This window comes from Sminthopsis crassicaudata, chromosome 3, assembly GCF_048593235.1.
Source record: "Sminthopsis crassicaudata isolate SCR6 chromosome 3, ASM4859323v1, whole genome shotgun sequence".
NCBI lineage: Eukaryota > Metazoa > Chordata > Mammalia > Dasyuromorphia > Dasyuridae > Sminthopsis > Sminthopsis crassicaudata.
In genome coordinates, this window is record NC_133619.1 from 463837251 (window position 1) to 463849658 (window position 12408).

Consider the following 12408-nt stretch of genomic DNA (forward strand, 5'->3'; position numbering starts at 1 on the left):
AGGTCTGTTGTTTTTCCAAGTTGATATTTAATGAGTTTTTTTTCCCTAATTTTTCATGTTTTTTGGTTTTGCTTGACTGATTTTTGGTCTCTCAATGAATCATTCATTTCTATTTGTTTAATTCTAATTTTTTATGAGTTATTGTCTTCATTAGCTTTTTTTACTTCTTTTTGTGAATGTTCAATTGAGTTTTTAAATGAGTTGTTTTGTTCTATGGAATTTTTTTTTCCATTTCACTATTTTTTAGTGAGTTATTTTCTTTTTCCAATTCACAAACCCTACTTTCCTGGGAGTTCTTTACCTTTTCCAATTCACATTGCAGGAAGTTGTTATTCTCTTGTATAGCTTCTCTTTCCTTTCCCCATTTTTCTTCTAGCTCTCTTTTAAAAAATTTTAATAGTCTCTTCTAGGAGAGACTTATGTACTAGGAGTCAGGTAAATCTAGAAACAGTTTGCTATTAGTCTCCTTGGGGCTGTTTTCTTTCTGTATAGAAGCTATTGATCATCCTTTTGATTTTTTTATTTATTTTTTAAAGCCTGTAGTGTCCATCTTCAGGGCAAGGGGGTTACCAACTTCTCCTGCAGAGCAGGGATAGGTGTATGGACAGTAGCTCTCCAGCCAAAGGGCTGCAAAGAGCAGGGAGTTATGGGAGTGATCTGGGAAAAAGTTCCCCACCACAAGTGATTCAGGCCTTCACAGGCAGAGCTGTGGAAATGCCCAGTGAAAAATCTGGCTGTGTGAATTAGCGACTGCCTTGGGCCTAGAGACTGGGCAGCAAAAGTGTCACTACCCCAACCAAAGCCTCCTGTGAGGTTATGGATATTAGCAGTTGACCAGTTAATAGCTCTGCCCAGGCCAGAAGTGTCTCTCTCCAGGGAAGCACAGTTGCTCCGTGGAAATTCTATTACCCCAGACCAAGACCCGCACTATGCAGATTTGTGACTGCCCCAGCCTGTGCTGCAGAATGCAGCTGCACAGCTGTGTTGTGGTCTGTGCTGAGTCACTTCCAGTTTTGGGTGGGTATAGCCAGATTTTGTAAGGTTCTGGAGTTTTTTAAGAGTCCTCTATCTTTGGCTTTAATATCTCTGTTGGTCTACTGCTTTGCAAGCAAGGCAGAGTAGAGCTGTCAGCTTATGGCACAGTTGTCTCTGTAAATTTTATAACCACAGAGGTCACTCTCACCCAGTCTGTTCAATATGCCAGTCTCTAGTTCTATCCCTGTTTTTGCTGATTTGTACCCACCACTCAGGACAAACCTTTTCTGGTGATCTTCCAGATTATCGTCGGCTAAATTGTTGTACTTCTAATCTTTTTGAATTTTACCAGTCAAGTGCTATTTTTGAGGCTGAATTTAATAATTGATTGTGAGGATATGCGAGGAATTAGAAAGTTGTGTGTGCATTCTCCACCATCTTGTCTCTGCCCCCCCCCGATTGTTCTTTCATAACATGACAAATATGGCAGTATATTTATATGGTTGTGCATGAATAACCTGTAACCTGCTATTTTGAGGAAGGAAAGAGAAGGAAAGGAAGAAGAAAAAAATTTGGAGCTCAAAATATTACAAAAGTGAATAGTGACATAATTGAAAAAAATAAAATAGTACTAAGTGAAAAACATCATCTTTACCCTTCAATTCTAATAGTGTCCTTATACTCATAGATTCTAAAACTACCTTGAATTCAAGTCTTCTTTTACACTTTAACCACATTTCTTTTTGTACAAACTTTTTCACTTGCTACTTATAGCTTTCCTCATTAAGGTAATACATTTTCTCTATGTTGAAAGCTTGCCAGCACTCTCTTCTTTGAATGTCTTTTCTCATCTCCTTCCTCCACCCCTACATCCTGCTGTTGATGAATGAAAATACACCACTTAGTTTTTACATCTTATTCCAAGATACCTTTCATGACCTCTTCTACTTTGTCCATTATCTATGACTTCAGTCAGTTCCTTTATCTGCCTGTCTGACATGGTTTTTCCACTGAAATCTCTCTTCAGTGACAGCATTGCCATCCCATTAATTTGTATTCATCTAATTAATTATAATCATCTAATTAATTAAGTTAATTGAATGCAGAAAGAAGTATAAAATTCCATGAGAGAACAGATTCCCAAAGTGAGTGAGCTCTTCCCCTGGGTATAAATTTATCATTTAAGGAGATACATCAGTATTCCTCAGGTTGTAAACAATGTAAGTAATAATATGCTTGAATTTAAGCTATGCCTAGATGACAAAGAAAACAAACCTAATAACACTTGGTTATTTTAGTAACATTCACTTACAAACCAAAGTGACAATGACTCTTGTAATGGCATAGTGATATTTCTCTCTTTTCTTTTCAAGGTGATCTGTTACCCACCCCACAGTCACAATCACAAGATCCCAAGGTCAGAGGTCTTTTCCACAAAAGGAGACTGGAAAAAAATGCACATGACTTTAATTGTATTTCCTATTTATTCACATGTACCCTAAAATCATCTCAACATATTTAAAATGAACAGATTTTTCTTTGATTAATTTGATGAAATAATTGTATTCCTGCTATAGCATGAGATTTTGGTTATCCAGATTCAGCCTTACATCTTCAATCTTTTCCATCCTTCCAATATGCACAGAGTTGTCAAGCCTTGACAGTGCATGTATCCACTTCTTTCCTTTCCAAGTATCATAAGTATTAAGTCCTTCACAGTAATCTATTCATGGCTACCAATTGGTGTTCTGTCCTCCTCATAAAAATAATTTTATAACTAATTGGTATTTGATATGTATTTATCCATGTGTTACCTCTAATAGTAATGAAAAACTTCTTAAATACACTAAATTTCATTTTTGTCACCTTATTTCCAATATTCACCAGTAGAAGATAGCCAAAAAAGTGCTTACTGACCTGAATTCAAATGAAATAAATTAATTGACTTTATTCCCAAGTTGACTTTGAAAATTTATAAAATCCAGAGAATGTATAAATTTGGACCTTCTAAAATCATAAGATTGAAATAGTGGCATTGAAAATCTTAATGTAATTTAATTAGTAAGAAGTTAGTTCTTTGGGCAAGAGATACCTGAACCTAATGCCAGTAAGTAGGAAGATCATCAGGGTTAGAGAAATATTTATTTTTAACTATCAACATATAAAATTAAAAGTGACTGACTATGCTAAAATCCATGACTGTAACTTTGTAAATAAAACAAAACAAAACCAAAGAATTTATGCTTTGTTTATATTTAACTCTAAAGATAAGGGATAAATCTTTACAATTATCTGAAACTACCCATTCTCTAGCAATGAAATCTTTCAGAAGAACTTTAACTTCTAATAAAATCAGGAAAGTTTTCAGGTTTTAGATTTCAATATTCTGTTCCTATATTTAGTAGCTGAAGGACCATGAGCAAGTTCCTTCAACTTCAATTTTCTCATCTAGAAAAGGAGGATAATGCTATTTTCTAAACAGTTTCAACTCCTATTCTTATTTTTCTACTGTCAGAATTGTTATTATCGGCATTTCCAATAAGATTAGGGCTGAAACAAGGATGCCCATTATCACAACAATTATTTAATATTGTACTAGAAATGTTGCATTTAGAAATAAGAAAAAATAATTTAAGGAATTAGAATAAGTAACAAGGAAATAAAAGTATCACTCTTTGCAAATGATGTGGTGATATAGTTAGAGAACCCTACAAAATCATCCAAAAATCTATTAATCATGTTCATATTATTGATATCATCTCTGTCTCTTCAGTCACATTCACCCTCCATATCTACTTTCTTGTCAAGTTTTGTCCTTTCTTCTTTTCTGCATCCATTCACATAAGCAATCATTCAAATTCACATCTCCATTACTTCATACCCTGGCTATTATTTTTCTTAATCATCTGGTTGTTATCCTAATCTCAGTCTCTCCTTGACCCACATGTGCAAAAATGTTTGTGGCAGCCCTTTTTGTAGTGGCTAGAAACTGGAAACTGAGTGAATATCCATCAGTTGGAGAATGGCTGAATAAATTATGGTATATGAATGTTATAGAATATTGTTCTGTAAGAAATGACCAGCAGAATGATTTAAGAGAGGCCTGGAGAGACTTACATGAACTGATACTAAGTGAAATGAGTAAAACCAGGAGACCATTATACATGCCAGCAACAAGACTATACGATGATCAATTCTGATGGACAGGGCTCTCTACAAGAAAGAGATGATTCAAATCAGTTCCACTTGTTCAGTGATAAAGAGAGCCATCTACAGCCAGAGAGAGGACTGTGGGAACTGAGTGTGAACCACAACACAGCATTTTTACTCTCTCTCTGTTGTTGTTTTCTTGGATTTTATTTTCTTTCATTTTTTTTCCCTTCCTTCTTGATCTGATTTTTTTGTGCAGCAAGATAAGTGTATAAATACGTATACATACATTTCATTTAACATATATTTTAACAGATTTAATTATTGGACTACCTGCCATTTAGGGGAGGAGGTGAGATGAAGATGGAAAAAATTTGGAACAGAAGGTTTTGCAAGGATCAGTGTTGAAAAATTACTCATGTTTATGTTTTGTAAATAAAGTTTTAATATAAATAAATAAAAATTTAAAAGTCTCTCCATGTTCCAATTTAACCATCTAAAGAGTAGCATCTGATACTGCCACTCTTTTACTCAATTAACTCCAATGATACCCTATTACCATTATGATCAACTATATTCTGTTTGTCTTTTAAATCCCTTAACAACTTGCCTGATTCTACATTTCTAACCTTACATTTTATGCTTTTTTCTATATTGCATGATGATAGACTTCTTACAGTTTTTGACATATTATAGTCCATCTTCTGATTCTTAATATCTTTCCTGAATGTCCCCCATATCTATAATATTCTCCTTTCTAATCACTTCCTTCCATATTTAGATCAAATCCTATATCAGTAAGAGGCTTTTTTTCTATCCAGTTACCTTTGTTGCCCCTTTCTATTACACCCCCATCCTTCCTCCAAGTTACCATCTTTCCTCTGAGATTGTCTCTCATTTATCAAGTACATAATTATACATAATTCTTTTCATGTCTTCTCTGTTATTAGTATATGACATCCCAGATGCAAGAATCATTGTTTTATCTCTCTTGGTATCCCCAATGCCATAATGCCAAGTACATACTAAGCACTTATAAATGCTTAGCAATGACTGTCTGATTAAAAGACTATTGCTTCTATATTAAAAAAAAATCTTCCCAATAGAGAAGAAGCATGCAATCTGGTTATTCACAGAATGAAAAGACCACCACATGACAAAAGTTATAGCAAGACACAGGTGTGCAATGGAGATGGGAGCCTGGGATGAAGGGGGAGTGATCTGAAAGATATATGATATTCCAGTTTAAGGGGAAAAATCTTTATATATGGATTATATATATATAACACTAGGATTGTAAGGTATTAGCAGACTGAATAAGCTCAACATAATGTAATGAAAATAGCACAACAATAAGAATAAGATCTGATTTCTGCTCTTAGATTCTATTACTAACAAGATAAGAGGGAAAACCATTTCATTAGTTTGAGCCTGAATTTTCCCATATATAAAAAGTGTTTGGATCTCCAAGTTACTTTTAACTTGAATATTTTTAGATTCTATCATGACCTGTTTATTACTAGATAATCATTTTTTCTTTTCTTTACTTGGGGCCATTTTGCTTGCTGTTGTTGTTTTGTTATTGTTATTTGTATTTCATTCTCAAAGAGAACATGGCATCAGGGATGTGATGCCATGGCATATAAATTAATTGGATTTAAGTGAGAGAATGCTGTGCAAGGTCACCTATCTCATTTTCCCCTCCCCTGGATCCAGTAGTCAGATATTGATTAAGATGACTAGAGATGGCTCCTAATTCAATTGGAGACCTTATGTTTTTTTAAGCTAATAGATGAGGAAACTGAAGCTGAGAGAAATTAAAGGACTTAGCCCAGAGTCACATAATCAGGGTCTAATGTAGAATTTGATTTCTTTAGTCCAACTCCAGTGCTCTATACAACAAGAAATTACTTAGCTCTAGAACTCCAGTTTCAAATCACTGATCCTATATCCTCCACTAAGTGAATGAATGCCTTGTTCCTTTCCTATTCCTAAAGGAGGAAATATAAATATACTGTACTATTATGGAGGAAGATGTTCCTAGGTTGTTAAGTGGGTGCTCTATTCATGAAAAAAAAAATGACAATTACATAAAATAACTTGTCTTTCTTTCTACAAATATCTATGACACAAAACTTATATAAGTAGAGATTTTAAGTAACTATTACCTTTCTTCCCTTATTTTTTTAAAATTTTTTTGCAGGGCAGTATTAAGCTAATTGCCCATCATCGCTAGTAAGTTTTAGTAAATGTTAAGTGTCTGAGACTAGATTTGAATTTAAATCCTCCCAATTCCAGGGCCAGTGCTCTATCCACTGTGCCATCTAGCTGCCCCCTTTTTCCTTTCTTTCCAAGAAGAATTAAATTCCTTCAACTATTACCACTAATTGATAATGAGACTAAGTATTTAATGATCTCTAAGAACAATTTAGCTAAGTTTTCAAAACTTAGTTAATAAATGGATTTTACCCTTAAAATTTTTTCCTGAAATTAATATTTAAAATGTACAGTAAAACAATATTACTTTTTTATTTAATCTTTGAAATATGTATAATATGAACTGGAGAAGATCTTTTTGAATTTCCAAGGATTTTGATATTCAAAAATTTTAAATATATTTTATAAATTTTATTTCACACAAAATAAAATGAAAATCTTTAAAGTATATAAAAAGCAAATATCACTTTCAGAATATTCAGAGTTTGCAAAAAAGGTGTATGTACATGCATGTGTGTGTATGTGTGTATGTATGTTTTTGTGGTTTAGAGGCTATGGAATCAAAATCATAAGGTTTTTTGGTAACGTGAATGTAGCATTTGTCAGTCAACAATTCAATAAGCATTTATTAGATGTCTGCTATGGGCCATGCACTGTGCTATGCACTGTGAATACAAAAAAAGGCAAACGATAGTCCTTACCTTCAAAGAGATCACAATTTAATGGAGTAGACAAGACACCAACAAATATATAGAAAGTAATATAAATATAAAATTAACAGAAAATAATTATTGGAAGAAAAACCACTAGAATTAAGAGAGGTAGGGGAAGGATTATTGTAGAAAATTGGAATGTAGTTGGGACTTGAAAAAGTTAGATAAATCAGAAGTCAGATATGAGGAGGATAAGCATTCCCAGGATAGGAAACAAACAGAAAAAATTCGCAGAGCCAAAAGATTGATTGTCTTGTTTTTGGAATAGCCAAGAAGCCAGTGTCACTGAATTAAATAACATGGTTTAGGGAGCAAGATATAAGAAGACAAGAAATATAGGAGGAAGATAGTCATAAAGGATCTTTGAATACCAAGAACAAGATTTTGTATTTGATTTTGAAGGTTTTAGGGAACCCTAGAATTTATTGAATGGGGGAAAGGAGTGGTAAACATGATCAGACTTACATTTTAAGAAAATTACTTTGGTGAGTGAATGAAGGATCACTTGTAGTAGGAATAGACTTGAGACAAATAGATTCATGTATAAAATTTATTAAAATAAAAGAAATGCTTCTTTAAAATTCTTGCCTTATACATATCAGGTAGTAGACTGAAAATCAAATAACATGCACTATCTAACTGTCATTTCTCCTTTCTTTTCTTAGTTTTCAAAATCATGTGTGTTTACTGGGAACAATAAATATATTAGTTACATATAAATATCATGATCTTTTTGCCAATGGAAAGCTGCAATAGAAATGGTCTGAAGGAACAGCCAGAAACTTGGAAAATATAATCAGGTTTAATGCAAATCTCCAAGGTCAAAACAAATTTATGTAAGCCTAATAATAACTGTTGCAAGGATGGCATAATAGAATAAAATATGGCATTCATATTTTGTACTTTAGGGGTATATTAATCCTACAGTATATTTTATGCACCACGTCTTATTTGACTATTGATAAAATTATATAAAAAACCCACTATAATCAGCTTTGAATAATTACAATATCATGCGTATATTATCATACATCTGCTCTATCTAACCTACAGGAACTATGAGAGCTAACTTTTTGGTATTGACCCTGAATCTTCCAGCCCAAGTCTTCATTTTTATCTAGACCTCAGTAGTTTCATGCTAGTGGTCATTCCTATATCCACTATGAAAATTTTCTGCTTTTTAATGAGCCTTAAAGATGGAATGATAATGAGCCAGAGACTGAGTAGAGGCAACATTTTATGGACCCTAGTAATCAAAAGGGGAACAAGTAAATCTGTATCAATATGATGCTAATTAGGCAAGTGTTTCTTGCATTTGTTTCTTGCATTTGGGTTAAGGGATTAAGGCTTGAATCACTTTTGGCTACATTAAGCTAAATCAGTGTTTCACACGTCTATCACAGCACTATCATGGCCACAACAAAGGCAGGGAAGCCATGCCCAATTAAATCAATGATAATTTATATAGCTAATTATCTTTTCTATCTTATGGCTAACTAAACTTCCTTTTATAAAATGTGAGATGGCCTAAAGTCATTACTTCCAGTCCAAGAATTGAACCATCTGATCAACTTGAAATAGTTGGTCTACAATGATCATAGTTTTAAAGTGGAAGGGACCTTAGTAGTATTCTCCAGTCCAACACTCTTATTTTACATGTAATTAGAATGTATAGGTATGCATATTTAATCAGTGGAGCCCCTGATACTGATACACTGAGTACTATCCAATTCACTTGAAAAAATTATAGGATGCAAAAGACAGGTAATGGAGACAAGGGGTGTTAAGGTTTTGACCCTTTTAGACCATAAGAGGTTATATTTTCAGTTTAAGGGTGTGAAATTAGCAATAGTGTTAATGGTTCACTCACACTTTTATAAAAGGTTTATCTTTTCAAATTTCTTTAGCAAGTATAAAATAACTTAATAGAATTACGCTAGGATATCTATTCAATGACTGCTTGAAGAATCAGCCACATTCTAGATGGCCTTAAAAAGCACAAGAATGTTCTCAGAAAGGAGTTATCTCTGACAGCTAAGAAAAACAATTCTGGAAGAGTAGATTTCCTTCTCATTCAGCCTGCAAGCGCAGCTTGTACATCACAGGATTGTTGTGAGGAGTCAAATGAGATGACATTTGTAAAGAGGTTAGCATAATAATGGTACAAAATATACACTTTGTATGGGCTTGTCCCATTATGACTTCTAGTAATAGGTCTCATTCCACTGCAGATAAGCACACAACTTCTGACCTTATATTTTGACAATGAAAAGACTTTACCAATCTTATATATGTATGCAATCATACATATATATGTATGTATATATAAGATTGGTAAATCAACAAACATTAGATACATACTAAATGCAAGACTTTGTTCTATATATTAACAGATACTTTATCTCTTGCTTCTCATTTCCTGCCTACTAGGCTACCTTTGCATATATAATGTCAACCATGATCTAAGGTGTAATAATATTATACTAGGAACACGTATACTAAATAAGATACAAATATAGAATATCAAAATATAATTCAAGGTCAACTTTTTATTTATTCAGAGAAGCAATGCTATTTCTTTTTTAAACAAGATATTTTAATTTTAAAGATATAAAGTGAAGACACATTATTTTAATTGAAAAAATTAAACAATGGGTTTAAAGCTGTAGAAAAAGCTTTAGTTATAGGTAAGGATTTAAGATAGAAAATTAAGGATTAAATTCAATGAAGTGATATTGATATTCTTGCCCTTATAGAAAATCCTGTCATATTTCTGGTAAGTCAAGTTCTGTTATTGTTGGTGACTGAGTGAAATGGCTCAGTTCAAGAAAGGACAAAGAGATCATTCCAAATGGATAAGCTCTATCACAAAGTGTTTCTACTTTCACTCAAGTGAATAAGTGATTCCCTCCAATATGTAAGGAGGCCTGACTTATTCTAAAGTATTACACATAGATCAACAAATTGATCCATATATTAATTTATCAAAATATGACAGATTCATAAAGTTCCCCTCTCTAAATAATCTTATGAGGAAGGCATAAAATGCTTATATACCAGCTAAATGAGTCTTGGCTCTATCATTTCTTCCTTTCAAGTAGCTTCTTAATTCTGTAAGCTATTTAAGAACTAAAATTACTGAATCTTTTTAGAAAGTGAGCATGTGCAATATTGCAGTTTAACATAAAAAGTAAATATTCAAAAATTTTGTATATTAAGATGAACTGTTTTGAAAAAGTAATTTACCCATTTTTCTATGATATCAGTTTATTTAACTTGTTAAGACTGGATGTGTTTTCATTGTACCCTCTATTTTTCACCTCATTTTTATTTCTTCTTCTAGTTTGCTATTGCTATTTAGATCTTAAACAAGATGTTTGTCTGACTCAACTGAAATATTCATGATCGACAAAAATGAAGCTTTGTAGTTTTCAATCTTTTGGCCATATCTTTTTTTTTTCTTCCTCCTGAATCCTATTTTCTAATATATTTTTCACCATTCCCCTACAGGCCTGCCCTTGCACTGCAGTTACTTGGTATGAAAATAGATGTCCTTATGTCCTTCAATGAATGAGACACATTAAGCTGCTTTCAGAATTACATGAAAACTCTTGGAGAATGATCTTGGAGATCACAGTACTAGGGAAGAGAAAATAATCTGATTTTCAAAAAGAGGAAAACATTGCAAACTACAGGCCAGTGTGATTTTCTTCAATTCCCAGAAAAAAATCCTAGAAAAAATCACTAAGAATATAGTGAATGAATACCCAGAAAAACTATCTCTAATTGCTAACAATATGCATGGCACTATTAAGAACATGTCATTGCAGACTAAACTTAATTCTGTTTTTTTTTTATAGGATTACTAAATCAATAATGGATAATGTTATTGATTAATGTTATTAATTAATCTACCAGATTTCTGAAAAATATTTGGAAAAGTACCATAAAATGTACTTGTATAAGATATGGAAAGATGTTGGCTAAATAATAATACATTTAAATAGATCCAGAACTGCCTGGAAGGCCAGATTTAAAATATATTATGTTAAAGGATGTTATGTCAAGTTGGCAAGAAATTTTGGGTTTGAGTGCCAAAGATCTTATGATTAACCTTGTGTGACTTAATATTTTGATCAGGGACTTCAAAAAAAGCAATAGATGTGATATTTCCCAAACATAGAAACAAACAAACAAAAAAAAAAAAAAAAAAAAAAAGAGAAATCACTACTAAAATGAGTAAGGCTCCAAATCCCAGTACTGTATTGCATTGCATTAATAAAGACAGGGTTTCTAAGAATGAACTGACCATAACCTTAGAATACCCTGTCTCAGTCAGAATATATTTTGAATATTGCATTCAAATTTGGGCACTCCAGTTTCTTAAAGATGCTAGTAAGTTGATGAATTTCTCAGTGAGACAGGATTGTGGAGTCTATGAGTCCATGCTATATGAGGATGAAATGAAGGAACCAATAATGGGTACTCTAGAAATGACTTAAAACAGCAAGATAGCTGTGTGAATGTACAAAGCATCTAGAGAGATGTCATATGAAAGAGGAATTAAATTTGTTCTGTTTGGCCTCATAAAACCATACCAGGTACACTAAAAAAAAAAAAAAAGCAAAAACCAGTGATGGCCTAATAACTAGAGAATTACAAAAGTAGATCAGAATAATTGAGAAAGAAATACATTGGAAATTATTAAGCAGAAGCTATAAAGCCATTTATTAGAAATTCCTTAAAAGGTATGGAGTAAATTAGATGGATAATCAGATTTCTTCCAAAAATAAAATTCTGATATTTTGTGACATATATATATATACAAACACACATGCATGCACAAATGCATGTCTATGCAAAACATACATACATGTATGCTACATGTATGTACATGTGTGTATACACATATGCGGTGTACAATGAATCAATCAACTGTTAAAGCATCAAAGCAAGATCATGTCCCACACAATGTGGCTGATCACATATCTTAAATATATAAACACAGTTCTATTTTAAAGTACCTTATTATTTGCAAACAACAATCTTAGAAACTGATCAAAATAATAAATAACAGGAATTTTTTTTGCAAAAATGATGCTTATTTGATAATCATAATTAATTTCATTTTATACAAAACTTGAAAGTAAATCTTATGTCACCTATGAAGCAGAGATTTTTCAAAGCAAATTTAAAATATATAGATAGTTTCAGGTAGGATGTTTAAATTATTCAAGTGGAATATTAAGCATCATTAACTACTTCTGAAAAACCTATTTCCTAAGTATATTTCAAAAACATTGTTATAGTCATTGAAATATCAAACACTGATAAAACATCTATATCAAAGAAT

General features: G+C 32.4%; 1 protein-coding gene across 3 annotated transcripts in view; it reads right to left on the reverse strand.

Annotated features, from left to right (window-relative positions):
* Positions 1–12408, reverse strand: part of GALNT13 (polypeptide N-acetylgalactosaminyltransferase 13) — a 644946-nt gene that overhangs the window by 540041 nt on the left and 92497 nt on the right. The window lies entirely within an intron of this gene.